The following is a 25473-nucleotide window of genomic DNA, read 5'->3' on the forward strand; positions in this document are numbered from 1 at the left end:
AAGACCGTCATGATAAATTCTTAACAACGTGATGAAACTTTGCAAGGTGTTGTAGCAACAGAGTCTTCGGTGGGGGATAGTAGATTGACATAGGCTAGTGATGTTGTTGTTGGTTACTCGTCTTGTTGGATAGTGATGTTGCTGTTGGTTACTCGTCTTGTTGGCTAGTGATGTTGTTGTTGGTTACTCGTCTTGTTGGATAGTGATGTTGCTGTTGGTTACTCGTCTTGTTGGATAGTGATGTTGCTGTTGGTTACTCGTCTTGTTGGATAGTGATGTTGTTGTTGGTTACTCGTCTTGTTGGATAGTGATGTTGCTGTTGGTTACTCGTCTTGTTGGATAGTGATGTTGCTGTTGGTTACTCGTCTTGTTGGATAGTGATGTTGCTGTTGGTTACTCGTCTTGTTGGATAGTGATGTTGCTGTTGGTTACTCGTCTTGTTGGATAGTGATGTTGCTGTTGGTTACTCGTCTTGTTGGATAGTGATGTTGTTGTTGGTTACTCGTCTTGTTGGATAGTGATGTTGCTGTTGGTTACTCGTCTTGTTGGATAGTGATGTTGTTGTTGGTTACTCGTCTTGTTGGCTAGTGATGTTGTTGTTGGTTACTCGTCTTGTTGGATAGTGATGTTGTGCTGTTGGTTACTCGTCTTGTTGGATAGTGATGTTGCTGTTGGTTACTCGTCTTGTTGGATAGATGATGTTGCTGTTGGTTACTCGTCTTGTTGGATAGTGATGTTGCTGTTGGTTACTCGTCTTGTTGGATAGTGATGTTGCTGTTGGTTACTCGTCTTGTTGGATAGTGATGTTGCTGTTGGTTACTCGTCTTGTTGGTTAGTGATGTTGCTGTTGGTTACTCGTCTTGTTGGATAGTGATGTTGCTGTTGGTTACTCGTCTTGTTGGATAGTGATGTTGCTGTTGGTTACTCGTCTTGTTGGATAGTGATGTTGGTTACTCGTCTTGTTGGATAGTGATGTTGGTTACTCGTCTTGTTGGATAGTGATGTTGCTGTTGGTTACTCGTCTTGTTGGATAGTGATGTTGCTGTTGGTTACTCGTCTTGTTGGATAGTGATGTTGCTGTTGGTTACTCGTCTTGTTGGATAGTGATGTTGCTGTTGGTTACTCGTCTTGTTGGTTAGTGATGTTGCTGTTGGTTACTCGTCTTGTTGGATCAGTGATGTTGCTGTTGGTTACTCGTCTTGTTGGATAGTGATGTTGCTGTTGGTTACTCGTCTTGTTGGATAATGATGTTGCTGTTGGTTACTCGTCTTGTTGGATAGTGATGTTGCTGTTGGTTACTCGTCTTGTTGGATAGTGATGTTGCTGTTGGTTACTCGTCTTGTTGGATAGTGATGTTGCTGTTGGTTACTCGTCTTGTTGGATAGTGATGTTGCTGTTGGTTACTCGTCTTGTTGGATAGTGATGTTGCTGTTGGTTACTCGTCTTGTTGGCTAGTGATGTTGCTGTTGGTTACTCGTCTTGTTGGATAGTGATGTTGCTGTTGGTTATTCGTCTTGTTGGATAGTGATGTGCTGTTGGTTACTCGTCTTGTTGGATAGTGATGTTGCTGTTGGTTACTCGTCTTGTTGGATAGTGATGTTGGTTACTCGTCTTGTTGGCTAGTGATGTTGCTGTTGGTTACTCGTCTTGTTGGCTAGTGATGTTGGTTACTCGTCTTGTTGGATAGTGATGTTGTTGTTGGTTACTCGTCTTGTTGGATAGTGATGTTGCTGTTGGTTACTCGTCTTGTTGGTTAGTGATGTTGTTGTTGGTTACTCGTCTTGTTGGATAGTGATGTTGCTGTTGGTTACTCGTCTTGTTGGATAGTGATGTTGTTGTTGGTTACTCGTCTTGTTGGATAGTGATGTTGGTTACTCGTCTTGTTGGATAGTGATGTTGTTGTTGGTTACTCGTCTTGTTGGATAGTGATGTTGGTTACTCGTCTTGTTGGATAGTGATGTTGCTGTTGGTTACTCGTCTTGTTGGATAGTGATGTTGGTTACTCGTCTTGTTGGATAGTGATGTTGTTGTTGGTTACTCGTCTTGTTGGATAGTGATGTTGCTGTTGGTTACTCGTCTTGTTGGCTAGTGATGTTGCTGTTGGTTACTCGTCTTGTTGGATAGTGATGTTGCTGTTGGTTACTCGTCTTGTAGGATAGTGATGTTGCTGTTGGTTACTCGTCTTGTTGGATAGTGATGTTGCTGTTGGTTACTCGTCTTGTTGGATAGTGATGTTGCTGTTGGTTACTCGTCTTGTTGGATAGTGATGTTGCTGTTGGTTACTCGTCTTGTTGGATAGTGATGTTGCTGTTGGTTACTCGTCTTGTTGGCTAGTGATGTTGCTGTTGGTTACTCGTCTTGTTGGATAGTGATGTTGCTGTTGGTTACTCGTCTTGTAGGATAGTGATGTTGCTGTTGGTTACTCGTCTTGTTGGATAGTGATGTTGCTGTTGGTTACTCGTCTTGTTGGATAGTGATGTTGCTGTTGGTTACTCGTCTTGTTGGATAGTGATGTTGTTGTTGGTTACTCGTCTTGTTGGATAGTGATGTTGCTGTTGGTTACTCGTCTTGTTGGATAGTGATGTTGTTGTTGGTTACTCGTCTTGTTGGATAGTGATGTTGGTTACTCGTCTTGTTGGATAGTGATGTTGCTGTTGGTTACTCGTCTTGTTGGATAGTGATGTTGCTGTTGGTTACTCGTCTTGTTGGATAGTGATGTTGCTGTTGGTTACTCGTCTTGTTGGATAGTGATGTTGGTTACTCGTCTTGTTGGATAGTGATGTTGCTGTTGGTTACTCGTCTTGTTGGATAGTGATGTTGGTTACTCGTCTTGTTGGCTAGTGATGTTGCTGTTGGTTACTCGTCTTGTTGGATAGTGATGTTGGTTACTCGTCTTGTTGGATAGTGATGTTGCTGTTGGTTACTCGTCTTGTTGGATAGTGATGTTGCTGCTGGTTACTCGTCTTGTTGGATAGTGATGTTGCTGTTGGTTACTCGTCTTGTTGGATAGTGATGTTGGTTACTCGTCTTGTTGGATAGTGATGTTGCTGTTGGTTACTCGTCTTGTTGGATAGTGATGTTGCTGTTGGTTACTCGTCTTGTTGGATAGTGATGTTGGTTACTCGTCTTGTTGGATAGTGATGTTGGTTACTCGTCTTGTTGGATAGTGATGTTGGTTACTCGTCTTGTTGGATAGTGATGTTGGTTACTCGTCTTGTTGGATAGTGATGTTGCTGTTGGTTACTCGTCTTGTTGGATAGTGATGTTGCTGTTGGTTACTCGTCTTGTTGGATAGTGATGTTGGTTACTCGTCTTGTTGGCTAGTGATGTTGCTGTTGGTTACTCGTCTTGTTGGATAGTGATGTTGGTTACTCGTCTTGTTGGATAGTGATGTTGCTGTTGGTTACTCGTCTTGTTGGATAGTGATGTTGGTTACTCGTCTTGTTGGTTAGTGATGTTGCTGTTGGTTACTCGTCTTGTAGGATAGTGATGTTGCTGTTGGTTACTCGTCTTGTTGGATAGTGATGTTGGTTACTCGTCTTGTTGGATAGTGATGTTGGTTACTCGTCTTGTTGGATAGTGATGTTGCTGTTGGTTACTCGTCTTGTTGGATAGTGATGTTGCTGTTGGTTACTCGTCTTGTTGGATAGTGATGTTGGTTACTCGTCTTGTTGGATAGTGATGTTGGTTACTCGTCTTGTTGGATAGTGATGTTGCTGTTGGTTACTCGTCTTGTTGGATAGTGATGTTGCTGTTGGTTACTCGTCTTGTTGGTTAGTGATGTTGCTGTTGGTTACTCGTCTTGTTGGATAGTGATGTTGCTGTTGGTTACTCGTCTTGTTGGATAGTGATGTTGCTGTTGGTTACTCGTCTTGTTGGATAGTGATGTTGCTGTTGGTTACTCGTCTTGTTGGTTAGTGATGTTGCTGTTGGTTACTCGTCTTGTTGGATAGTGATGTTGCTGTTGGTTACTCGTCTTGTTGGATAGTGATGTTGCTGTTGGTTACTCGTCTTGTTGGATAGTGATGTTGCTGTTGGTTACTCGTCTTGTTGGATAGTGATGTTGCTGTTGGTTACTCGTCTTGTTGGATAGTGATGTTGCTGTTGGTTACTCGTCTTGTTGGATAGGGATGTTGCTGTTGGTTACTCGTCTTGTTCTAACGTCTTCAAATGACACATTGGAATTCAGTAAGAAGGGGACCTCACATCATTCCATCCTCGACTTGCATATTCTGTTAAAATGAATTACCATAATGTGATTTCTGTCATTCTGAACATCGTGGCTGGACGCCCTAATCAGGTTAGGCACCCAATGCATATGGGTCCGGTAAATTTAAAATGCTACTGGTCTAATGTCTGGGACCGCATTCTCCTAACTGTGTGTATGTGTGCCTCTGCCAATGTCGCGGCCCATATATTCCCACCAGATAAACAGATCGCAGAGATGGCATGCCTGGCAGAAACATTATTATTATTATCAGCTTTACAGGCCCATGTTTATTTGATATCTCTCTCATCCTCTGGTCTAGTGCTGGATTGGTCTCCTTGACCCTTTTAGTCTGTGACTTTGTCTGAATTCTTTTCCTCCGTCCTTGTTTCCTATTTAATTCCTCTCAAAGCTCATTGGAGGTCAGAGGGAGGTACCTTAGATCATTCCTCCTCCAATGAGCTTTGGGAGGAACTGAGGAAACCAGTATGAAGGTAGCAAGGATTTGATGTTTCAAAACATCCCAAGCCTTCATTTCCTCCCCTCTAGCCATCTCACCATGTACCCCATCATAACACATTATTCCCACAGGACACATCACATACAGGAGCCGGAGGATTAGTCAGGTGGAGGGTTTCATGAATATCAAATCCTCAAATTCCATTACTCTTGACAGGCTTATTCCAGCCACAGAAAAAACAAAGTCACGGCAGGGGAATAGAGATGAATACTGAGCAGACATGTCGGGCATATTAAGACTTGTTGTGTCGAACAGGCTTCAAAGAAAGTTGCCAAACAGGCTTCACTGGAACATTGAAGGCACAGGATGTGAAAACGGATGTATAGAGAGGTTGTACTCGCGTGCCTCTACGCTACAGTATGTTATTCTGTAACACACACACACACACGCACACATCTGTCATAAACTCAAAACAAGGGGAGAGGCTGTCTCTAGATGGCTGTGTAGTTCCAGAGAATGTGATCACAGAGAGACGGTCAGTAGGGGGAATAAAGAGGACAGAGGATGGGAAGTAAAGTGGAGTTCCCACTATTTTTATAAGTTGTTAGTTCATTGTAGTCAGTTACAATAAGCTCTCTCTCTCTCTCTCTCTCTCTCTCTCTCTCTCTCTCTCTCTGAGACCTAGGTCTGAGGAGACCGCTACATCTCTGCTCTGATTCCGTCTCTTGACTTTTCTAGTAGCATAGTATTTACCAGATGGTTAGGACTAAATCTGTCACTGATTCCGAGGAAAGGCTGGGCAGGAAGTGAACAGTGGGGGCTAAAAGTCAGTCTCACACAGACCAGGTCCCGGTCTCCCCAAAGAAACATGCGGCTAAGTTAATCACTAGAACCATAGGATCCTATTGTTCCAGGAGCATCTTGGCATGATGCTTTTGGGAAACCGGGACCTTGTGTGTGTGATACAAGTGTGTTCTGTTCTGTGAGAGAGATACAGGTCTGTTCTGTGAGAGAGATACAGGTCTGTTCTGTGAGAGAGATACAGGTCTGTTCTGTGAGAGAGATACAGGTCTGTTCTGTGAGAGAGATACAGGTCTGTTCTGTGAGAGAGATACAGGTCTGTTCTGTGAGAGAGATACAGGTCTGTTCTGTGAGAGAGATACAGGTCGTCTGTTCTGTGAGAGAGATACAGGTCTGTTCTGTTCTGTGAGAGAGATACAGGTCTGTTCTGTGAGAGTGATAGTGATACAGGTGTGTTCTGTTCTGTGAGAGAGATACAGGTGTGTTCTGTTCTGTGAGAGAGATACAGGTGTGCTCTGTTCTGTGAGAGAGATACAGGTGTGTTCTGTTCTGTGAGAGAGATACAGGTGTGTTCTGTTCTGTGAGAGAGATACAGGTGTGTTCTGTTCTGTGAGAGAGATACAGGTGTGTTCTGTTCTGTGAGAAAGGGGAAATGGCTCCCCTCTGGTCCAGAACAAACTAAGGGGAAGAGAGGAGTGGAGGACAGTGGACATGAAGCTGGGGTTAGGGATGAACTGGGATGTGGAGGAGGACAGTGGATGGTTTATTCCCATAACTGATCTCACACTTCTGTCTCAAAGACATGTTCTTGTTTTGGAATCTGATTGTTTTCCATTTCTCTTGGCTTCGAGTGAATCTCTCACAGTTCCTTTGTCTACCACTGATGAGCTCTCACTTCTGCTGCTGAGGGCTATCTCAGACTGAACAGGCTGCTGGCTTTGCTTTCTCTTTGTGCAAATAACTCTTCTATAAGATGTTTTGTCTTCAGGTAAGTTGTGAAATGATTATTGTGAAAAAGAGAAGTTAGGGCTAGTCTAGGAACTTTGTGGTAATTAGAGAGTGTATGCTAGGCTATACGTCGTCATGGCTGCCTGGCTCTGACCACACGGCAGAGGAAAATGTCAAGACCAGCCATGCCTTAGATATCTGGGAGTGTGTGTCAGCGTATTGGTGCGGAGTGTAGAGCGAGTTTCCTAAATGCTGGAGCCACAACCTCCTCGCCCGCTCCAATTTCTCTCCAATTTCTCTCCAGCATGCATTTCTAGTCTACTTGTGTGCTGCTATAGCCCCTTGCTTTAGCTACTGTCATGGACTTCACTAAATATTTTTGTAGAGAAACTGATAAAACACACAGGTGCTAAATCAAGGTGACTTACAAAGATGAGAAGGACCAAGACCAAGAGAGGGAGTGTGGTGATGTAATGTCCACAACTGAAGAATCATTGTGGAATCTGACAAAACACGTATCCCATAAGCAGTGGTGGAAAAAGTACCCAATTGTCATACTTGAGTAAAAGTGTAGATATCTTTTTAATAGAAAGTTACTCAAGTTAAAGTGAAAGTAACCCAGTAAAATACGACTTGAGTAAAAGTCTAGAAGTATTTGGTTGTAAATATACTTAAGTATCAAAAGTAAAAGTATAAATCTTTACAAATTCCTTATATTAAGCACCGCAGACGGCACCATTTACAGATAGCTAGGGGCACACTCCAACATTCCCACACTCATTTACAAACGATACATTTGTGTTTGCGGGTGCGTTAGCCTTCAGAAATCTGCGTTTTCAAAATGCAGACATCAACAAATCAGCATTTTTTTCTTTCAACTGTGTTATATTGAAAGTCACCAGTAATATTTATTTTGTATTTATTTTTTGCTTTGATCGAGTAATCAAACTCTAGTTTTTCTCCACACAAATTACATTTGTGCAACACCGTCGGCAGAAAGCTGGGTATTTTTTTGCAGAAACTATGCATGGCCATCATATTTCTACTGTTTATCATAGAAAGAATTCAGCCAGCTACATTTTACTACTGTTTTGATTTGAAGTTAATCTGGTGGAAAAACAACATGGGAGAAAAGTTTCTGAATGGTGGAATTTAATTGGTCAAGATGAGAGAAAATATGATATTATTTGAGTTAAGGGCAACTGAAGCACAAAATTTGCCCTTAAAAAAAAAAAAAAAAAAAAATTATTCCTGATTTTTAGCGAGAAACCTGACTGAAGCCGAGCAGAATTTACAATAAGACTCATTCTACATCTGCAAGTAGAGAGTTTTGTCTTTCCTTTTCTGCGTGAAAAACAGAATCCTGCTTTAACATGACATTTGGTGTGTGTGTGTGTGTGTGTGTGTGTGTGTGTGTGGTCCCCATATGTGTTCTTCTAAACGTTGTCGTTCTCACGATAACTACAGAGGCAGGCAGGCGGGGTCATATATATATATCACAGTGTTGTTCTGGCTCAGCCTGTTAGTTTTCTGTTCTCTTTCTCAGCCCCATACAGGAAGTTGTCTAACCCTAAACCACCAGCCTATCTAGTAAACAAAGCCTGCCGGAAACAATGGCCTTTGTTTTCTGTTCTGTAAACCAGGTGGTGTTTTGCATGTTCCTTCCAAAGCATCCCCCAAAAGAGATGTTAGTCATACCCTCCAGGCTCAGACCCTCCAGGCTCAGACCCTCCAGCCTGCCCTGCTCAGGGAGGAGAGAAGGAGTAAACCAGTATGCTGCTTCTGTTGAAATGTGAGGACAAAGAAGTGTTTGAGCAGGGTGTTGGAGTTGGACGGAGCCCACATTCAGCTAGATCACTGGAAAGTCATTAGTGAGAGTGGTGTGTGTGTGTGTGTGGCTCTGTGTGTGTGTGTGTGTGTGGCTCTGTGTGTGTGTGTGTGTGTGTGTGTGTGTGTGTGTGTGTGTGTGTGTGTGTGTGTGTGGCTCTGTGTGTGTGTGTGTGTGTGTGGCTCTGTGTGTGTGTGTGTGTGGCTCTGTGTGTGTGTGTGTGTGTGTGGCTCTGTGTGTGTGTGTGTGTGTGTGTGTGTGTGTGTGTGTGTGTGTGTGTGTGTGTGTGTGTGTGTGTGTGTGTGTGTGTGTGTGTGTGTGTGTGTGTGTGTGTGTGGCTCTCTGTGTGTGTGTGTGGCTCTCTGTGTGTGTGTGTGGCTCTCTGTGTGTGTGTGTGGCTCTCTGTGTGTGTGTGTGGCTCTCTGTGTGTGTGTGTGGCTCTCTGTGTGTGTGGCTCTGTGTGTGTGTGTGTGTGTGTGTGGCTCTGTGTGTGTGTGTGTGTGGCTCTGTGTGTGTGTGTGTGTGGCTCTGTGTGTGTGTGTGGCTCTGTGTGTGTGTGTGTGTGTGTGTGGCTCTGTGTGTGTGTGTGGCTCTCTGTGTGTGTGTGTGGCTCTCTGTGTGTGTGTGTGGCTCTCTGTGTGTGTGTGTGGCTCTCTGTGTGTGTGTGTGGCTCTCTGTGTGTGTGTGTGGCTCTCTGTGTGTGTGTGTGGCTCTCTGTGTGTGTGGCTCTGTGTGTGTGTGTGTGTGGCTCTGTGTGTGTGTGTGTGTGGCTCTGTGTGTGTGTGTGTGTGGCTCTGTGTGTGTGTGTGGCTCTGTGTGTGTGTGTGTGTGTGTGTGGCTCTGTGTGTGTGTGTGGCTCTGTGTGTCTGTGTGTGTGTGGCTCTGTGTGTCTGTGTGTGTGTGGCTCTGTGTGTGTGTGTGTGTGGCTCTGTGTGTGTGTGTGTGTGTGGCTCTGTGTGTGTGTGTGTGTGGCTCTGTGTGTGTGTGTGTGTGTGTGGCTCTGTGTGTGTGTGTGTGTGTGTGGCTCTGTGTGTGTGTGTGTGTGTGTGTGTGTGGCTCTGTGTGTGTGTGGCTCTGTGTGTGTGTGTGTGTGTGTGTGGCTCTGTGTGTGTGTGTGTGTGTGTGTGGCTCTGTGTGTGTGTGTGGCTCTGTGTGTGTGTGTGGCTCTGTGTGTGGCTCTGTGTGGCTCTGTGTGTGGCTGTGTGTGGCTCTGTGTGTGTGTGTGTGTGTGGCTCTGTGTGTGTGTGTGTGTGTGTGTGTGTGTGTGTGTGTGTGTGTGTGTGTGTGTGTGTGCTCTGTGTGTGTGTGTGTGTGGCTCTGTGTGTGTGTGTGTGTGGCTCTGTGTGTGTGTGTGTGTGGCTCTGTGTGTGTGTGTGTGTGGCTCTGTGTGTGTGTGTGTGGCTCTGTGTGTGTGTGTGTGTGGCTCTGTGTGTGTGTGTGTGTGGCTCTGTGTGTGTGTGTGTGGCTCTGTGTGTGTGTGTGTGGCTCTGTGTGTGTGTGTGTGGCTCTGTGTGTGTGTGTGTGGCTCTGTGTGTGTGTGTGGCTCTGTGTGTGTGTGTGGCTCTGTGTGTGTGTGTGTGTGTGTGTGTGTAGCTCTGTGTGTGTGTGTGTGGCTTTGTGTGTGTGGCTCTGTGTGTGTGTGTGTGTGTGGCTCTGTGTGTGTGTGTGTGTGTGTGTGGCTCTGTGTGTGTGTGTGTGTGTGTGTGTGGCTCTGTGTGTGTGTGGCTCTGTGTGTGTGTGGCTCTGTGTGTGTGTGTGGCTCTGTGTGTGTGTGTGTGTGGCTCTGTGTGTGTGTGGCTCTGTGTGTGTGTGGCTCTGTGTGTGTGTGTGGCTCTGTGTGTGTGTGTGTGTGGCTCTGTGTGTGTGTGTGGCTCTGTGTGTGTGTGTGTGTGTGTGTGTGTGTGTGTGTGTGTGTGTGTGTGTGTGTGTGTGTGTGTGTGTGTGTGTGTGGCTCTGTGTGTGTGTGTGTGGCTCTGTGTGTGTGTGTGGCTCTGTGTGTGTGTGTTTTGCTCTGAAATGTGTTTTAGCGCTTGCTTAGTTTCTTCTTTTGTGTGTGTTTTCTCCTTATAACCCCGGAGTGTGTTTAACTTCTCTCTCTTCACTTCCTACAGCTAGGCAAGAGGAAGGTCTAAGGTCCACTGTTTACAACCACACTGAAGCAGTGTAGTTAGTTAACCTGTCACTGACCTTAGTCAATGGGTGGTGGATGACGAGCCAGCTATCTGTAGTGAAGCTTAGTGAACGTCAGGGGGTGAGACAAGGTGTGGCCACTTTACCAACATCACCAGGCTATCTCCCAACATGCCTGCCTGACTACGAGGGTGTAGGTGGAGGAGGAAGTTGCCCTCGAGCACTAACTGAAAGCCAGACTGGTGTTCATCAGGACACATCGTAGTCTAACGCCACACTAATTCAGAGTTGACCCAGCCTATGATGCCATGGACCATTCATCACCATCTGTATGTATGATGCATACTGTAACATTTAGTTAGCATCCTAGAGCACTGCATGTCCATTTCTATCATTTTTGGATTCAATATTATGGATGTTGTTGACATTACATATTTATGCTAAACTCACCTCTACTGTCTTTCTTGGCATGGGAAAAATGTTTACTTTGCCAATGCAATAAAAAAAAAGTCTCTCTCTCTTTTATTTATATATATATATATACTATATATATATATATAGTTGTTCATACTTATGTCCAGCATGGTAGAGAATAGCACTTTGTGTCCATTTAGATAACAGGCTGCCATTACTGTGTTTAACTGTCCTAAACAAATGACTCCATTTCATCTTTCTCAATTCAATTCTATTTAAAGGGCTTTATTGGCATGGGAAAAATATGTTTACATTGCCAAAGGAGGTGGAAAGAAAGTGAAGCGGAGTCTGACGACATGGTTAGGTCCATATTTAGTAACAGAGAAAGGTCAGGCAGGGTCAGAGTCTGGATGACTGTTACATCAACGCCCCGCACACAGAAACGCACACAGAAACACACACCAACTGTTGCAGTGTGAGGCCAGCTTGTAGATAGCAGATCGTGTGTCACTGTCAACCCCTTTTTATCTCCCCAGGGACATTCTGCCCTGTGCCCCCCCCCCCCCCAGGCAGATACTCCAACTAAACGGCCCCTACACAGAGACGGCAGACCCTACTCTGGCCCCCCAGGCAGATACTCCAACTAAACGGCCCCTACACAGAGACGGCAGACCCTACTCTGGCCCCCCAGGCAGATACTCCAACTAAACGGCCCCTACACAGAGACGGCAGACCCTACTCTGGCCCCCCAGGCAGATACTCCAACTAAACGGCCCCTACACAGAGACGGCAGACCCTACTCTGGCCCCCCAGGCAGATACTCCAACTAAACGGCCCCTACACAGAGACGGCAGACCCTACTCTGGCCCCCCAGGCAGATACTCCAACTAAACGGCCCCTACACAGAGACGGCAGACCCTACTCTGGCCCCCCAGGCAGATACTCCAACTAAACGGCCCCTACACAGAGACGGCAGACCCTACTCTGGCCCCCCAGGCAGATACTCCAACTAAACGGCCCCTACACAGAGACGGCAGACCCTACTCTGGCCCCCCAGGCAGATACTCCAACTAAACGGCCCCTACACAGAGACGGCAGACCCTACTCTGGCCCCCCAGGCAGATACTCCAACTAAACGGCCCCTACACAGAGACGGCAGACCCTACTCTGGCCCCCCAGGCAGATACTCCAACTAAACGGCCCCTACACAGAGACGGCAGACCCTACTCTGGCCCCCCAGGCAGATACTCCAACTAAACGGCCCCTACACAGACTCATATGCTGTTCTAAATAACACCTGGATCAATGATTTAAGCTTCGCTTAGCTGACCTATCCATCTTGCACGTGATATGTAGAAATGTCGAACTGTAACTCATGAACAGGCACCTGGTAACCCGTGAACAGGCGCCTGGTAACCCATGAACAGGCAGTTGGGAGATGAACATCAGAGTTGTGGGTGTTTTGAACAGAACACATGCAGTGTAATGGAATGCAGTGTTTTGAACAAAACAGAGCTGAGACTCAACAGCAGAGGTGTAATTTATGAAGGGGTCTGTCACTCTCTGGTCTCTGTGTTTGGGGGGGGGGGGGGGGATCTGGTCTGACAGAGGCTGCTCTCTTTGTTTGGAGCTGAGAGTAAGAAATGTCTGCCTTCCAGCTGGCCATGGGCCAGGGGGGGCTTTCCTCTGTTCTTTCTGTTCCCCACTGCCCAAACGTACTATGCCCATCTGCTCCTAGAAAGTGTGTGTGCGTGCTTGTGTGTTTTTAGTTAGCGGGTCAGCCAGACTATAGGGAAGCCCTTGACCTCTCATCCATAATCGACCTCGGGTAGATAGAGTTCAGTCGTCTCTCCTATTCAGCGTCAGCCTGCTCAATGATCTTCTGTAGTGAAAGGAGACAATAGACAGCAGTACAGACAGGTGTCTGGCCTCCTAGTTAAAACACATTGTTCATTTCAGCGTTATAGAGGAAGGGCCTGTGAGATCTAGTATATGTGTGGTCTCAATGAAACCGAGTAGGCAGCCTATGCATGGGCGGAGAATCACGTTGCACTTATCTTTTTCATTTTCAATCAAATATTGATTATTAATTTTATTTGTCTCTGTCTGCAAATCGTCCTCCTAAAAGGTAGGCTGTGTCCTATCTTTTGATATAGCCCAGAAATACCGATAACCTCATATAATGGGCCACGGTGAGATTCTCTGGTAATTTAACCTAGTCCTTAGGTTATTATAGTGCATATTGCCTATAGGGTGTAAAATTGCTAGGCCCATGGCTGGCAGGTGAGCTGTGTCACATATATACCTGAAATAACATGGCAGGACTGCGGTTGGGTCGGGACCAGTTCTTGTGCTAGCGGGTGACAGCCAGTGGTATGAAAGGCGGCAACGGGATGAATAAATCAGTCCTGCTTAGACCTCCAGTGTGTGTGTGTGTGTGTGTGTGTGATGGAAGGGCCGGAGAGAGCTGACAGTGGAAATTAGAATTCTCTGGAACATGTTCTAACTTCCGTAGAACAATCCCAGAATCCTACAGCTCCATGACTTTATAGCCTAGTTCCCTATTCAACTGTGGTTCTGACAAACAGCTGTTGTTGGAAGGTCAAACAATGACTAGACTAACACGGGAAGGAAGATTGTGTGTATGTGAGGGGGTTAAGGGGTGTGAATGTTTAAACATTTTAAAATGTTTTAACAAAATTGGGATCCTTAACTGTAAGAAAAATTCCTAACCGAAAAACGAGGGGGGGTGCGGTGCGTTGAGAGCACTGGTTGTGACAGTGCTGCAGCAGAGGCAACTGTCAAGGAGGAGCAGTAGCAGCACATGGTGACAACCTTTTTCCATTCGTAGTTAGGCTATTCATATTGGTCATTATGAAGACACCCCTTTTTCGTATTACATTAACGCGCTAGAAAATGGCTTTTGTCGCACTAGAAACCTTTTAGATAAATTCGCTCACAGGTGGTTTAAAGTAAACTGCATTCAAATGTCGACTTCTTCTGGAAGTTACCGTATCAAGCTAAGTGTTTTCCTCATGCTCAGTTCTATGGTCTGGAGCGCTGTGTGACTGGACATCTGGAATGGAACTTATGGAACTTCCTTGGGTGCTTCTGTTATGGGGAAAAAATGGGAAGTTGTCAATTGTGATCATGGTCACAGCTCTATCGTGAATGTATCTTTCTCCAAATGTTTTATGTTAGTTTCATTCTGGACTTTTCCATGAAATGAGATGTTGGCCTTTTCGGGCTATAAGCTACTTGCATCTAGTTCAGCAAACCATTTCAAAGATGAGTTACAATTTTAAACAATACTATAGCTTTGACTGCCTAGCGAACTGTTATTAGAGCTGTGCTTGTGTCCGCTAACTAGATTGTACCATATAGAATACAGATCGTTTTAAAATATATATATTTAACTAGGCAAGTCAGTTAAGAACAAATTCTTATTTACAATGATGGCCTACTCTGGCCAAACCCGGACGATGCTGGGCCAATTGTGTGTTGCCCTATGGGACTCCATATCACGGCCAGATGTGATACAGCCTGGATTCGAACCAGGTAGTGACGCCTCTTGCACTGAGATGCAGTGCCTTAGACCGCTGCGCCACTCGGGAGTATGCCTAGTCAATATGCCTATGCCTATTGAAATAAGTCAATCTTGCAAATAGGCCATTCATAACGGTTTGTAGTCTTAACATCTGGCATCTGTAAATAATCTAACATTCGTTTTTAGAAGTTCATCCAAGTGTTTCTTACACAGACAGAGACTGAGATCCTCTGTCCAACTTTCATCACTCAAACTCTCCTGTTGGATTTATCTATAGTTATGCACATTTATTTAAGCAATAAGGCCAGTATATGGCCAATATACCACGGCTAAGGGCTGTTCTGACACAAGACGCAACGCGTGCCTGGACATAGCCCTTAGCCGTGGTATATTGGCCATATATCATAAACCCCTGATGTGCCTTATTGATATTATAAACTGGTTACCAACGTAATTAGAACAGTAAAAAATAAATGTTTTGTCATATCCGTGGTATACGGTCTGATATACCATGGCTGTCCGCCAATCAGCATTCAGGGCTCCACCCACCATGCTGATTGGCTGACAGCCATGGTATATCAGATTATGTACCATGGGAATGACCAAAATAAATACATTTTACTGCTCTAATTACATTGTTAACCAGTTTATAATAGAAATAAGGCACCTCGGGTTTGTGATATATGGCCAATATACCACGGCTAAGGGCTATGTCCAAAGTACAGCCATTAACCGTGGTATATTGGCCATATAGCACACCTCCTAGGGCCTTATTGTTTAATCACAGCAGTCAAAACCAGTTAAATCAACATCCATTGATAGAAAATGATCTGGAGAGTTTAAGGGCCATTTTACTTTTCTTGCGACATTCTTCTTTCAATAATTATTACTTTGATGGAAAAACAGATTTTGCTTCTTAGCCTACGTCGCTAAAAATTACGTAGATTTTCTTTAATTCGCTCGATAACGTTATGGAAAAAGGGTTTCATGGATAAATGTGGCAACTCCTCTCTTGCTGCGAAAACATGTTTGGGGGTTAGTTTTCACGCCTTGTGTGCAGGTTTTCAGAGGTCATTGGGCTATACATTTTAGCTGGACCTGGCAACACTGAGCATGACAGTAAACCCAGGGAGTTATTTCAGAACAGGGCAGAATGCTTCAGGAAACAGTGCTTTGACAGTGGAAAAGTTAGTCAGCTAGCAAGACATTGTTGTCATTTTATAACAGGTGATGATCAGCAGAAATAAGGGAGCACTATCTCTCATAGTAGTAAATGCGTTTCACTTTCAAACAATCCCCTAATAGCTAGCTAGGTAAAGTTAGCCAAAGCAAGCTAGCTAGCTACTGATAGTGCAACACTAAGTAACAGTACATATGAAGATGAAAAATGATCAGGCCTACTGTACATCTTGCTGTAGAAATTATTGGAGAAACAAGTCTTGGACGGAACTATTGCTGTTAAAATATAAGTTAAACAATATATTCTGGACTGGAATAAACTGATTGAAGTAAAACGTTTTTGAAGGAAAATTCACACAGTTCTGGGTTGCTCATCTACAGCAGGAAGTGGTCTCCTGCCTGACTGAGAAAGCAGTAGATGTTCTGGTCCAGTTTATCACCACATATCTATGAGTCAGGGTTCTAAACTCTGGCATACTTAAATCAAGTACAGGGTTACACTGTCAAAAACTGAGCCCAGAATATACATGCTTGTTGAAACGTCAACCAGCCACAAACCTCTCATTAGGGCTTTGTGTTTGTTTTCTGGTTTACATCTGTGTGATGTGGTCAATCAGTTTATTCCAGTTCAGAATGAAAATCATTTATTATATTTTAACAGCAACAGTTCCAACCTAGACAGTATTTGTAATTGGGAAAATAAACATGAATAGCTACCTCTATCAGAAGCTAGCCTTTAGAAGCTAGCCAGCAAATGAGCTACTAGCTATTTAGTCATTGTTAACCACTGCTAGCAGTCTTTACCTTTAGCACAGACACCAACCGCTTTAGCCCGAATAATATCTGCCAGTCTACACAGCGCAATATCAGCCCTGAGCATATCGGACTGCTTTTTTCCCCCTCTACATCACCGGATTCCTGCTGCAAGCTCTGGACCATTACACCGGATCATCACATCTAGCTAGCTGCTACCGAGTGGCTATCATGGCTAACACCCGTGTCCAGAAGCAAGCACCAGTTAGCCTTGAGCTAGGCTCATTCCCCCGGCTAGCAAACGAAGTACACCAACTACAATACCTCTCTCGCTAATTGGCCTGGACCATTTGTCGACACGGAGCCCCGCCGATCCATCACGACTGGTCTGCTGACGTTATTCTGCCAATGTGCTCTCAACCGGCCTCTGCGTCTCTCGTTGAATGACAACAAAGGCTTTATTGAAGAATCTCTACTGTTGTCCAATCACCGACAAAAGGGACATAGACTTAGGCTCCGAACTTAGACTTGAAAAAAATGTTGGTGCTCGAACAGCTGGGGGGAAAAAACTTTTCTGAAATCCAAAATGAACAAAAACCTCAGAAAACGTCGTCATACTGTTTGCACTAACTCTACCAAACTGTTTAGGCTTGGAAACATGAGGACAACGTGATCGGTCTCCTCTGTTCTGACAATTCTGACTCTTAGGAGTCGATTCCTAGCTGAATCGAATCTTGACACTCACAAATGGGAGTCAACTGCAGGAGTCGACGTGCAAGGAGTCAGGTAATCAATTATTTTGGAGTTGACTCTCCCACCACTACGTCATCGTCGTTAACATTGGGTAAAAATGTCAAAGAAAGGCCAGCGACAGCAGCAAAGTCCTGTATGGCAATACTTTGAGAAGTTAAATGAGAAGGAGGTGAATTGAGGCACAGTAATGGTAGTACAGGTACATCTGAAAGGGGCGCACGGTGAGACCCAAACCGTTTCTGGCAGCAGCGCAGCTGCATTGTGAATTCATCTGGAATTTTAGTAATTTTTCTTATAGTTTTAATGGGACACAAATGTATTGTTTTCCATAGTCAGATCCCTAGTGTACACACACGCACAGAGAGCTCAACCTAACACACTGACGAGGTTTCACACACACACCACCCTTCGTTGTCTGGCAGCCAGAGTGACTGGTCTGTCTGTATCAGTGTGCTCAGACGTGCTGCCTTCTCCCCCATAATCGCTCACTGACTCCTCTCTCCCTACGGATACATCAGCCTGTTTGTAAGGAGCATGACTTTCACCCCCCAGCATGTTCCCTTTTCAATTGCTCAATCTCTCGCTCTCTTTCTCTCTCCCTTCATACCTTTCTCTGCCTTTCTAGAGTACATTAAGCCACCAGCTCTCCTTCTATCCATCTGCTTCCCTCCCTGTCTGTCTCTCTCCCGCTCTCTCTGTCTCTCTCGCTGTCTCTCTCGCTCTCTCTCTCTCAGCTACAGATCCCCTTCAGAGTCATGACTCAGGCCCCAGCTGCTGTCTGACTGCAGTCTGAGGTTTTGAAATGAGTATGTTTTAGTCAAACGTTATCTGTTTGGGCTTCTTGTGGTCAGTTTGCAGGCAATAAAATGATTTGTAAGTATGTTCCCGGCCCCCTGACCAGCCACTCAAGAAAAAATGTCCAGCGGCTGAATCGAGTTGATGATCCCTGGCCTACATCATACAAGAAATGATTTAATGTACAGTAAAAATGTTACAATGGTGTCCTGTGTATCTCAGTTGGTAGAGCATGGAGCTTGCAATGCTAGGGTTGTGGGTTCGATTCCCACGGGGGGACTAGTATGAACATGAATGCAATCACTGGATAAGAGCATCTGCTAAATTACTGAAACGTTTTTTTAAAAGTGTGTGCATGTGTGTGAACAGTCCATGTTGTCATGAGGGGTTGTTTTATCTGGGTTTTTAATCAGATTTTACTGCTCACTTGATTTACTTGATGTGGAAGAGTTTCATGTAGTCATGGCTCCATGTAGTACTGTGTGTTTCCCAGAGTGTGTTCTGGACTTGGGGACTGTTGAAGAGACCCCTGGTGGCATGTCGTCTAGTGGGGTATGGGTGTCTGAGCTGTGTGTTAGCTGTTTGAACAGACAGTTCAGGGCTTTCAACACGGCATTACCTCTCACAAAGACAAGTAGTGATGTAGTCAATCTCTCCTCTACTTTGAGCCAGTCAACCCTGAGGAGGTCTAACTGTGTTTACTATGTATACCGTAACCACGGCAATATACCGGTACCACGGCAATATACCGGTACCACGGCAATATACCGGTACCACGGCAATATACCGGAACCACCACATACTACCACATGTTTCAGCCCTACCAGTTTTAAAGAACCAGCTGGCGCCTGTTTTATAAAATGTTTATATATCCAGTTCTGTTCATAAATTCAGTTAAAACATTTAAGCAACAGCAACTAGTCTCTTGTATGCACCGGCCCCTGACTGACATACAGATCATTATGTAGTGTTGTCCCCTGACTGACATACAGATCATTATGTAGTGTTGTTCCCCTGACTGACATACAGATCATTATGTAGTGTTGTTCCCCTGACTGACATACAGATCATTATGTAGTGTTGTCCCCTGACTGACATACAGATCATTATGTAGTGTTGTCCCCTGACTGACATACAGATCATTATGTAGTGTTGTCCCCTGACTGACATACAGATCATTATGTAGTGTTGTCCCCTGACTGACATACAGATCATTATGTAGTGTTTCCCCTGACTGACATACAGATCATTATGTAGTGTTGTCCCCTGACTGACATACAGATAAGTATGTAGTGTTGTCCCCTGACTGACATACAGATCATTATGCAGTGTTGTCCCCTGACTGACATACAGATCATTATGTAGTGTTGTCCCCTGACTGACATACAGATCATTATGTAGTGTTGTCCCCTGACTGACATACAGATCATTATGTAGTGTTGTCCCCTGACTGACATACAGATCATTATGCAGTGTTGTCCCCTGACTGACATACAGATCATTATGCAGTGTTGTCCCCTGACTGACATACAGATCATTATGTAGTGTTGTCCCCTGACTGACATACAGATCATTATGTAGTGTTGTCCCCTGACTGACATACAGATCATTATGTAGTGTTGTCCCCTGACTGACATACAGATCATTATGTAGTGTTGTCCCCTGACTGACATACAGATCATTATGCAGTGTTGTCCCCTGACTGACATACAGATCATTATGTAGTGTTGTCCCCTGACTGACATACAGATCATTATGTAGTGTTGTCCCCTGACTGACATACAGATCATTATGTAGTGTTTCCCCTGACTGACATACAGATCATTATGTAGTGTTGTCCCCTGACTGACATACAGATCATTATGTAGTGTTGTCCCCTGACTGACATACAGATCATTATGTAGTGTTTCCCCTGACTGACATACAGATCATTATGTAGTGTTTCCCCTGACTGACATACAGATCATTATGTAGTGTTGTCCCCTGACTGACATACAGATCATTATGTAGTGTTTCCCCTGACTGACATACAGATCATTATGTAGTGTTGTCCCCTGACTGACATACAGATCATTATGCAGTGTTGTCCCCTGACTGACATACAGATCATTATGTAGTGTTGTCCCCTGACTGACATACAGATCATTATGTAGTGTTGTCCCCTGACTGACATACAGATCATTATGTAGTGTTGTCCCCTGACTGACATACAGATCATTATGTAGTGTTGTCCCCTGACTGACATACAGATCATTATGTAGTGTTGTCCCCTGACTGACATACAGATCATTATGTAGTGTTGTTCCCCTGACTGACATACAGATCATTATGTAGTGTTGTCCCCTGACTGACATACAGATCATTATGCAGTGTTGTCCCCTGACTGACATACAGATCATTATGTAGTGTTGTCCCCTGACTGACATACAGATCATTATGTAGTGTTGTCCCCTGACTGTGTTCTATTATACAGTGTGAAGTAGAGGTTTGAACAGGTTATTGTGTGCAGGAGATACCATTTTAGAAAAACTAAACAGGTGACGTCCACTAACAGCACGCTAGGCCCCTCTGAATTTTCCTCCCGTGGTGTCGCGATGCTGGTTGGTGTCGCGATGCTGGTTGGTGTCGCGATGCTGGTTGGTGTCGCGATGCTGGTTGGTGTCGCGATGCTGGTTGGTGTCGCGATGCTGGTTGGTGTCGCGATGCCTGGTATCGTATCGTTAGTAAAATGTTGGTATCGTGATGCTTTGGTTTAGTCTACAGTCTCTCTGATAAAACCTCCTTTGTGGTGTTTTTCTTGACCTTCTCCCTGGCGTGTATCCCCTGCAACCCCCTCAGCCTCTCTAGTCTACTGTCAACAGAGCCAACCCCCTCAGCCTCTCTAGTCTACTGTCAACAGAGCCAACCCCCTCAGCCTCTCTAGTCTACTGTCAATAGAGCCAACCTTCTCTAGTCTACTGTCAATAGAGCCAACCCCCTCTAGTCTACTGTCAATAGAGCCAACCCCCTCAGCCTCTAGTCTACTGTCAATAGAGCCAACCCTCTCTAGTCTACTGTCAATAGAGCCAACCCTCTCTAGTCTACTGTCAATAGAGCCAACCCTCTCTAGTCTACTGTCAATAGAGCCAACCCTCTCTAGTCTACTGTCAATAGAGCCAACCCTCTCTAGTCTACTGTCAATAGAGCCAACCCTCTCTAGTCTACTGTCAATAGAGCCAACCCCCTCTAGTCTACTGTCAATAGAGCCAACCCTCTCTAGTCTACTGTCAATAGAGCCAACCCTCTCTAGTCTACTGTCAATAGAGCCAACCCTCTCTAGTCTACTGTCAATAGAGCCAACCCTCTCTGGTCTACTGTCAATAGAGCCAACCCTCTCTAGTCTACTGTCAATAGAGCCAACCCTCTCTGGTCTACTGTCAATAGAGCCAACCCTCTCTGGTCTACTGTCAATAGAGCCAACCCTCTCTAGTCTACTGTCAATAGAGCTAACCCTCTCTAGTCTAATGTCAATAGAGCCAACCCCCTCAGCCTCTCTAGTCTACTGTCAATAGAGCCAACCCCCTCAGCCTCTCTAGTCTACTGTCAATAGAGCCAACCCTCTCTAGTCTACTGTCAATAGAGCCAACCCCCTCTAGTCTACTGTCAATAGAGGCAACCCTCTCTAGTCTACTGTCAATAGAGCCAACCCTCTCTAGTCTACTGTCAATAGAGCCAACCCTCTCTAGTCTACTGTCAATAGAGCCAACCCTCTCTAGTCTAATGTCAATAGAGCCAACCCTCTCTAGTCTACTGTCAATAGAGCCAACCCTCTCTAGTCTACTGTTTGTTTCCAGCAGTCTCATGTAATGAGTTTAACGCTCTGATAATGACGGCTTGACTCAAATCCCTGGATTAGAGAGAGATAAAGGGAGGCATGGGAACACAACAAAACACCATCCATCCACCCACTCCAACCTAACAACAACAATAACAGAAGACTAACAAAGAAACCAAAACCTATTTACCAACCCAGGGACAGGGGTTATCCTCCTCCCAGTCTTTAGCCTGATCCTCTATCTCTCTTTCTCTCTCTTTCAATTCAAAGGGCTTTATTGGCATGGGAAACATATGTTTACATTGCCTCTCTGCCCCCCACCTCTCTCTCTCTCTCTCTCTCTGACTCCCCATCTCTCTCTCTCTCTCCCCCCTCTCGCTCTGGGTGTCTATTGTCCTGCTGTAGCCTCTCAGCAGCTGCATTACTATAATAATGTGATCTGAGTTGGCCTCCAGCAGCTTGTAATGAAGGATAATTAGAATTTCAATTTACAGGAGACGACTAAGACCCTCCCAGTCCCTTCCTCTCTCTCTCTGTTTCTCTGCCTCTCTCTCTCTCTGTTTCTCTGCCTCTCTCTCTCTCTCTGTTTCTCTGCCTCTCTCTCTCTCTGTTTCTCTGCCTCTCTCTCTCTCTGTTTCTCTGCCTCTCTCTCTCTCTCTGTTTCTCTGCCTCTCTCTCTCTCTCTGTTTCTCTGCCTCTCTCTCTCTCTCTGTTTCTCTGCCTCTCTCTCTCTCTGTTTCTCTGCCTCTCTCTCTCTCTGTTTCTCTGCCTCTCTCTCTCTCTGTTTCTCTGCCTCTCTCTCTCTCTGTTTCTCTGCCTCTCTCTCTCTCTGTTTCTCTGCCTCTCTCTCTCTCTGTTTCTCTGCCTCTCTCTCTCTCTGTTTCTCTGCCTCTCTCTCTCTCTGTTTCTCTGCCTCTCTCTCTCTCTGTTTCTCTGCCTCTCTCTCTCTCTGTTTCTCTGCCTCTCTCTCTCTCTGTTTCTCTGCCTCTCTCTCTCTCTGTTTCTCTGCCTCTCTCTCTCTCTGTTTCTCTGCCTCTCTCTCTCTCTGTTTCTCTGCCTCTCTCTCTCTCTGTTTCTCTGCCTCTCTCTCTCTCTGTTTCTCTGCCTCTCTCTCTCTCTGTTTCTCTGCCTCTCTCTCTCTCTGTTTCTCTGCCTCTCTCTCTCTCTGTTTCTCTGCCTCTCTCTCTCTCTGTTTCTCTGCCTCTCTCTCTCTCTGTTTCTCTGCCTCTCTCTCTCTCTGTTTCTCTGCCTCTCTCTCTCTCTGTTTCTCTGCCTCTCTCTCTCTCTGTTTCTCTGCCTCTCTCTCTCTCTGTTTCTCTGCCTCTCTCTCTCTCTGTTTCTCTGCCTCTCTCTCTCTCTGTTTCTCTGCCTCTCTCTCTCTCTGTTTCTCTGCCTCTCTCTCTCTCTGTTTCTCTGCCTCTCTCTCTCTCTGTTTCTCTGCCTCTCTCTCTCTCTGTTTCTCTGCCTCTCTCTCTCTCTGTTTCTCTGCCTCTCTCTCTCTCTGTTTCTCTGCCTCTCTCTCTCTCTGTTTCTCTGCCTCTCTCTCTCTCTGTTTCTCTGCCTCTCTCTCTCTCTGTTTCTCTGCCTCTCTCTCTCTCTGTTTCTCTGCCTCTCTCTCTCTCTGTTTCTCTGCCTCTCTCTCTCTCTGTTTCTCTGCCTCTCTCTCTCTCTGTTTCTCTGCCTCTCTCTCTCTCTGTTTCTCTGCCTCTCTCTCTCTCTGTTTCTCTGTCTCTCTCTCTCTCTGTTTCTCTGTCTCTCTCTCTCTCTGTTTCTCTGTCTCTCTCTCTCTCTGTTTCTCTGCCTCTCTCTCTCTCTGTTTCTCTGCCTCTCTCTCTCTCTCTGTTTCTCTGCCTCTCTCTCTCTCTCTGTTTCTCTGCCTCTCTCTCTCTCTCTGTTTCTCTGCCTCTCTCTCTCTCTCTGTTTCTCTGCCTCTCTCTCTCTCTGTTTCTCTGCCTCTCTCTCTCTCTGTTTCTCTGCCTCTCTCTCTCTGTTTCTCTGCCTCTCTCTCTCTCTGTTTCTCTGCCTCTCTCTCTCTCTGTTTCTCTGCCTCTCTCTCTCTCTCTGTTTCTCTGCCTCTCTCTCTCTCTGTTTCTCTGCCTCTCTCTCTCTCTCTGTTTCTCTGCCTCTCTCTCTCTCTGTTTCTCTGCCTCTCTGTTTCTCTGCCTCTCTCTCGTTTCTCTGCCTCTCTCTCTCTCTGTTTCTCTGCCTCTCTCTCTCTCTGTTTCTCTGCCTCTCTCTCTCTCTGTTTCTCTGCCTCTCTCTCTCTCTGTTTCTCTGCCTCTCTCTCTCTCTGTTTCTCTGCCTCTCTCTCTCTCTGTTTCTCTGCCTCTCTCTCTCTCTGTTTCTCTGCCTCTCTCTCTCTCTGTTTCTCTGCCTCTCTCTCTCTCTGTTTCTCTGCCTCTCTCTTTTTCAGATCATTGTCATTGGTGACAGATGGGTGGAGAGAGGATTTTAACGCCCCCCCCCCACCTCTCTCTCTCCATAGGACCCGTTGGAAGCCTTTTATTTTGAAGTCCCATCAGACACTAGGGTATTAGACTCTCACAATGAACCAAGTGATTCTTAAAGGGGCAATCAGCGGTTGAAACAATAACAAAGGGTACTCCCGGGCCCTGTTTCAGTAAAAAGCTGAGGGATGGGGCTCGAGAAATCTAACCACTCTCAAGTTCGTAGACAGACAGAGCTATGGATGCAAGGACTGACCATCCATTATATTAAAAAAGTATAGTTTAAACCATGATTTCTGAGTGTGTGTTTTACATTTACATTGGAGTAAAACAAGCTTATATTTTGGGTTCTGCCAGTTGAACTAAGCTCATGAGGCATTTATAAGTTATATTCTTTAAGAATCAATGGATATATATCATTAAGTCCAAAATGGATGTAGCGACTTCTTTAAATGAGCTAAAGGAACATGGAACAGCTAAGCAGGCTAACGTTCCTACCTACACTATTTACCCTGATTATCAGCTAAGCAGGCTAACGTTCCTACCTACACTATTTACCCTGATTATCAGCTAAGCAGGCTAACGTTCCTACCTACACTATTTACCCTGATTATCAGCTAAGCAGGCTAATGTTCCTACCTACACTATTTACCCTGATTATCAGCTAAGCAGGCTAACGTTCCTACCTCACTATTTCCCCTGATTATCAGCTAAGCAGGCTAACGTTCCTACCTACACTATTTACCCTGATTATCAGCTAAGCAGGCTAATGTTCCTACCTACACTATTTACCCTGATTATCAGCTAAGCAGGCTAACGTTCCTACCTACACTATTTACCCTGATTATCAGCTAAGCAGGCTAACGTTCCTACCTCACTATTTACCCTGATTATCAGCTAAGCAGGCTAACGTTCCTACCTCACTATTTACCCTGATTATCAGCTAAGCAGGCTAATGTTCCTACCTCACTATTTACCCTGATTATCAGCTAAGCAGGCTAACGTTCCTACCTACACTATTTACCCTGATTATCAGCTAAGCAGGCTAACGTTCCTACCTACACTATTTACCCTGATTATCAGCTAAGCAGGCTAACGTTCCTACCTACACTATTTACCCTGATTATCAGCTAAGCAGGCTAACGTTCCTACCTACACTATTTACCCTGATTATCAGCTAAGCAGGCTAACGTTCCTACCTACACTATTTACCCTGATTATCAGCTAAGCAGGCTAATGTTCCTACCTACACTATTTACCCTGATTATCAGCTAAGCAGGCTAATGTTCCTACCTACACTATTTACCCTGATTATCAGCTAAGCAGGCTAATGTTCCTACCTACACTATTTACCCTGATTAGCAGTCTACACAGAGAGGGACGGGGAGAGAGGGGGG

General features: G+C 45.1%; 1 protein-coding gene across 1 annotated transcript in view; it reads left to right on the plus strand.

The window, feature by feature from the left end:
• The window catches only part of susd6 (sushi domain containing 6), a 69987-nt gene that overhangs the window by 22505 nt on the left and 22009 nt on the right, over nt 1-25473 (plus strand). The window lies entirely within an intron of this gene.

Source organism: Salmo salar, chromosome 06 (genome assembly GCF_965601325.2).
Source record: "Salmo salar chromosome 06, fSalSal1, whole genome shotgun sequence".
Lineage (NCBI taxonomy): Eukaryota > Metazoa > Chordata > Actinopteri > Salmoniformes > Salmonidae > Salmo > Salmo salar.